Here is a 6,505-nt window from a genome sequence, read left to right on the forward strand (position 1 = left end):
ACCGCATGTCTCCTTCCTGCCAGGCACCGCACCCCCTGCCCCTGTCTCCACTGCTGCCGCCTATGCCGAGTCTGTGGACATCCAGCGGCAGCTGCAGGTTGGTCAGGCTGCGATCCTTAATGTCCTCCATGCCCACGGCCAGACCCTCAACAACATCGAGGCATACTTGGAGGGCATTCATTCATCGCAGGCTGACCAACGCAGCTTGCTGAGGTCGATAGACTCGACACTGACTGCAGCAGTGGGTCTCCTGCAGCGCGACCTCCCACCACCTACCCCTGCCCCATCCACACTTCCCACTCCCATGCCTGTCCCACGTACACCCAGACGTCGGCATGCACCCACATCAACAGACACAGGCACCACACCAGCAGGGAAGGTCCACCGCACTCCTCCTGACACGCACACACAGGGTGAGGTAGGCACACCCACTGGGTTGGGGGCCAAACGTGTGACACGCAGCCAGAGTGGGAGTCCGCATTCCACACAATCCACTCCCTCCAAATCCCCTCCCCTCAGTTCTCCTGGCCACCTCTCCCCCAAAGACTCCTTCATGGCCGCTCTGTCCCTGAGCCCCACAGTGACACCACCCCGCAAGCGGTCAAGGAGGTCCCCGGTCAGGGTGCTTGATTCCCCCCCCTGTCTACACCCTACCACAGTGGCGCTGCGACCCATCCCTCTGACCCCCCCCCCCCTCCTTGGGGCCTGTGGATCCTTCGGGTGCAGGGGAATCCCTGGAGGACCTTGCAAAGGTGTGTAGTGCCATCCTAGCCTCCACCTTTGGCCCTGCCCCACCCCCTGTGGTGGAGTCCTCCATCCCTGCACCCACAATGCCTCCCCTTTGCCCTGATGTCCCTGCGGTGCCTGGTGCTTCCCCCCCCCCCTGATGCCCTCACCCCTGTGGAAGACGACGGCATGTAACTGTGCAGGCAAGCTAGGGGACACGCATCCCACTGTGTCCCCCATCCAGCTGAGACTTATTGACTGCCCTATGGGCTTTGTGAATATTTAACTGCCTGCGATCCACGGACACTGTGATCATGCTGAATAAAGCTTTACTTTTTTTTTCATTCTGACACTACTGCTATGCTGGTATTGGTGTTGGTGGGGCTGCTACATGGTTTTGGGTGGTGTTTATGTGTTGGGTGTGTGGGAAATGTAGTAGTGGGCTGCTCATTGGGGGGACCCTGGGATCTGTGTGCCATCACAAGGTGTTAGCTAACTTTCTTTGTTCATGTAAGCAGTTACTGCATGGTGCAATTGTCCCAGGGTTTATTCCTCCCTCTGTGTACCCTGATATCTTCCCTGCAGGGTGTTCCCATTATTTAGCGCAGAGCTGTGTCTACATGAGCTGTGTGTGTGACGGAGCCCTTCTACTTTGGCCATGCATGCAGGGCCATGTCTCCACCTGCAACATTCGTGGCATCCTTGGTGATCACTGTACATGTGTATGGAGTCTGTTGACATGAGTTCATGGGGACATGTTCCCTTGTAGGCAGTATGCATGTGTGTACTTCCAGCCTCACACACATGTGTTACACCCCTCCTGTGTCTGGGCACTGCTGGGAGGACTCTGTACCCACTTCTCTTGTGACTGGGCACTGCTGGGAGTGTTAGGCACCCACCCCTCCTGTCTCAGGGCACTGCTGGGAGGACTCTGCACCCACCCCTCCTGTCTCAGGGCACTGCTGGGAGGACTCTGCACCCACCCCTCCTGTCTCAGGGCACTGCTGGGAGGACTCTGCACCCACCCCTCCTGTCTCAGGGCACTGCTGGGAGTGTTAGGCACCCACCCCTCCTGTCTCAGGGCACTGCTGGGAGTGTTAGGCACCCACCCCTCCTGTGTCTGGGCACTGCTGGGAGGACTCTGCACCCACTTCTCTTGTGACTGGGCACTGCTGAGAGTGTTAGGCACCCACCCCTCCTGTGTCAGGGCACTGCTGGGAGGACTCTGCACCCACCCCTCCTGTCTCAGGGCACTGCTGGGAGGACTCTGCACACACCCCTCCTGACTCTGGGCACTGCTGGGAGTGTTAGGTACCCACCCCTCCTGTCTCAGGGCACTGCTGGGAGTGTTAGGCACCCACCCCTCCTGTCTCAGGGCACTGCTGGGAGGACTCTGCACACACACCTCCTATTTCTGGATATGTACGCTTGGAACATACACGGTGGGGGTACGCTCCATGCATTCGAGGTGAGGGTACGAGTCGTACTTACACTGGTGGGGTGGGGGTACGCTCCATGCATACGGGGTGAGGGTATGAGTTGTACTTACACTGGTGGGGTGGGGGTGGGCTCCATGCCTACGGGGGTGGGGGTACGTGTCGTACTTACACTGGTGGGGTTGGGGGTACGGTCCGTACGTCCGCGGGTGAGGGTACGAGTCGTACTTACACTGTTGGGGTGGGGGTACGCTCCATGCATACGGGGTGAGGGTACGAGTCGTACTTACACTGGTGGGGTGGGGGTACGCTCCATGCATACGGGGTGAGGGTACGAGTCGTACTTACACTGGTGGGGTGGGGGTGGGCTCCATGCCTACGGGGGTGGGGGTACGTGTCGTACTTACACTGGTGGGGTTGGGGGTACGGTCCGTACGTCCGCGGGTGAGGGTACGAGTCGTACTTACACTGTTGGGGTGGGGGTACGCTCCATGCATATGGGGTGAGGGTACGAGTCGTACTTACACTGGTGGGGTGGGGGTACGCTCCATGCATACGGGGTGAGGGTACGAGTCGTACTTACACTGTTGGGGTGGGGGTACGCTCCATGCATACGGGGGTGAGGGTACGAGTCGTACTTACACTGGTGGGGTGGGGGTACGCTCCATGCATACGGGGTGAGGGTACGAGTCGTACTTACACTGTTGGGGTGGGGGTACGCTCCATGCATACGGGGGTGAGGGTACGAGTCGTACTTACACTGGTGGGGTGGGGGTACGCTCCATGCATACGGGGTGAGGGTACGAGTCATACTTACACTGGTGGGGTGGGGGTGGGCTCCATGCCTACGGGGGTGGGGGTACGTGTCGTACTTACACTGGTGGGGGTGGGGGTACGGTCCGTACGTCCGCGGGTGAGGGTACGAGTCGTACTTACACTGTTGGGGTGGGGGAACGCTCCGTGCATACGGGGTGAGGGTACGAGTCGTACTTACACTGGTGGGGTGGGGGTACGCTCCGTGCATACGGGGTGAGGGTACGAGTCGTACTTACACTGGTGGGGTGGGGGTACGCTCCATGCATACGGGGGTGAGGGTACGAGTCGTACTTACACTGGTGGGGTGGGGGTACGCTCCATGCATACGGGGTGAGGGTACGAGTCATACTTACACTGTTGGGGTGGGGGTACGCTCCATGCATACGGGGGTGAGGGTACGAGTCGTACTTACACTGGTGGGGTGGGGGTACGCTCCATGCATACGGGGTGAGGGTACGAGTCGTACTTACACTGGTGGGGTGGGGGTGGGCTCCATGCCTACGGGGGTGGGGGTACGTATCGTACTTACACTGGTGGGGTTGGGGGTACGGTCCATACGTCCGCGGGTGAGGGTACGAGTCGTACTTACACTGTTGGGGTGGGGGTACGCTCCATGCATACGGGGTGAGGGTACGAGTCGTACTTACACTGGTGGGGTGGGGGTACGCTCCATGCATACGGGGTGAGGGTACGAGTCGTACTTACACTGGTGGGGTGGGCTCCATGCCTACGGGGGTGGGGGTACGTGTCGTACTTACACTGGTGGGGTTGGGAGTACGGTCCGTACGTCCGCGGGTGAGGGTATGAGTCGTACTTACACTGTTGGGGTGGGGGTACGCTCCATGCATACGGGGTGAGGGTACGAGTCGTACTTACACTGGTGGGGTGGGGGTATGCTCCATGCATACGGGGGTGAGGGTACGAGTCGTACTTACACTGGTGGGGTGGGGGTACGCTCCATGCATACGGGGTGAGGGTACGAGTCGTACTTACACTGGTGGGGGTGGGGGTACGGTCCGTACGTCCGCGGGTGAGGGTACGAGTCGTACTTACACTGGTGGGGTGGGGGTACGCTCCGTGCATACGGGGTGAGGGTACGAGTCGTACTTACACTGGTGGGGTGGGGGTACGCTCCATGCATACGGGGTGAGGGTACGAGTCGTACTTACACTGGTGGGGTGGGGGTAGGCTCCATGCATACGGGGGTGAGGGTACGAGTCGTACTTACACTGGTGGGGTGGGGGTACGGTCCGTACGTCCACGGGTGAGGGTACGAGTCGTACTTACACTGTTGGGGTGGGTGTACGCTCCATACGTACGCGGGTGGGGGTAGGGTCCGTACATATCCGTCCCCACGCTATGTGATGCTTGTGCGGTCCGTACCCAGGCCTTTGCCACGTGGGTACGATCCGTCCCGCCATTGTTGGGGTGACGTGGGTGTGGGCATGGTACGTCTCGTACCCACGCTCTTCAGGCGTGGGTACGGGATGTACCGGTCTGGTTGTGTTGCCGGTTCGGGTGGTGACGGACTTCTGTTGTGGCGGTCGCTGGCTTAGCTGGACACGCCCCCACCCCCTCGTAGTGACCAGGGCATGGGTGTCAGGTATGTCCTGGGCATGTGTGGTGTGTGACTTTGGTGGGGGTTTTGTGGCCTGCCCTGGTCCTGCCACCCCCACCCCACCCCACTTTCCCCCCTCCCTTAGTTATTCTGACCTTCTGCGGCGTCTGCGTCGTAACCTGTAGAGGAGGTGGACTGCTATGAGGGCCGGGATGACACGTAGGTTCGGGTCCATGTCTGTCCGTCGCGTACGGGTCCTCCTTGTTTGCGTCGTCCTGTGTGTCCGTCGCGTACTGGTCCTCCTTGATCGCGTCGTCCTGTGTGTCCGTCGCGTACTGGTACTCCTTGTTCGCGTCGTCCTGTCGCGTACTGGTCCTCCTTGTTCGCGTCGTCCTGTCTGTCCGTCGCGTACTGACGTCCTTGTTCGCGTCGTCCTGATTTCCCGGCAGTTTTTGGCAGCCGGAAAATATTCACCGTGCGGGATGACGTCGGTGCGAATCGTGATTCCTGGTTCGTGAATGGCAGGCTGCGAGCGTCCCGACGTCAGGTCGGCGCTTTCCCGGATCGCATTGGTAGGTTTATTTTGTTCGGTCGGGCTTTTTTACGAATCGTACGGAAATGGTGTTCCGTGCGAATCGTAATTCCTTGTTTGTAAATTTTGACGACCGGGTACGCGTCGGACGGAGAATATGCTCCGTCCGACGGTTCGTACCCGGTTTTTGCCGGATCGTGATCGGCACCTAAATGTCGGCAATCCTTTCTAGGACTTGGATTCTTGAAAGATGTAGGAAAAAATATGACTGACACCACTGTTTGAGATAAATACCAATACAATAAATCCTTAATGAATTAACAGACTGTGCAAAATAGAACCATAAATCTAACAGTTAATATCAGTATACCCAACAGTACAAACGCTACCTTTAGCTGTGTCCATAAACGACAGGCTCATCCACAAATTTAAATAAAGTGACAGTACAGTAAATTAGGCTATGATATAGGTAGATCCGAATGCTTCTCCTTACTTTATATATTAAACTGATACAACTTCCTGTCCATGACTACAGCAATTTATACATAATAATACCATATAATTGTGCTAAAAAATGTTCAGGTTAAGAGAAAAATTATGGTGGGTAGGACTTATAATTTTGGATGAGATGGTACATTGATAGTGAGTGCACCACTAGACAAGGGCTGTTCTCTATGAACAACATTCAGATATAGCAGTTTCTTGGCTCTGCTGGTCCGATCCTCAGGAAATAAGAACAATTGGTGTAAATGTTGTTATGGACTATCACAGGGGCACATTGAGTGGGCAGCAATTTGATGTAGCCAAGCCACCCTTTTAGTAGGATTTCTCAGAAGATCCTGCTTCATGATAGCAGGAAGGATGGTTTTAAGGATTTACTTTGTAGCCCGAGAAGCTGCACACACAGGACTTCAAAATCAATGTAGGAATTTTCAACCTCCAGTGGTCTAGAAAGATTGTCTTGTACACAGTGACAAACTTTCCGTTCACTGCGTTGCTCTTCTTCACTTTCAATGAACAACCTGTAACTATGCCTCCTAACAATGTCAAATGTCACATGTCAGCATTGCAAATTTATAGCACTTAAATCACATAGAGGATTCTGAGCATCCTTTTCCTTTCAATAGTAGCCACCGACTGCTTCTGCTTCGTTGCTCAGCCTTGGCCCTTTATAATGTGATGGCATGAAGGAATGAGTCAAACTGCTCTTCTGTGGGCCACCTCAAATGCTCAACAGCTTTAGGTTACCTCGTACAAGAGATGCAGGCACCTGACAGCATGCTGCTATTGGACCTGTATTACTTCTGGCATCCTCCAATAAAATTGGAAACAATTTTTGAAGAACCACAGCTCCCCATAAAACATTTTGTGTCTACCACACCTCCACTTGCCATCGTAAAGTGATGAACGCATGTCAAGCCCTTCAGATGAATTCTT

Source organism: Triturus cristatus, chromosome 3_2 (assembly GCF_964204655.1).
Source record: "Triturus cristatus chromosome 3_2, aTriCri1.1, whole genome shotgun sequence".
NCBI lineage: Eukaryota > Metazoa > Chordata > Amphibia > Caudata > Salamandridae > Triturus > Triturus cristatus.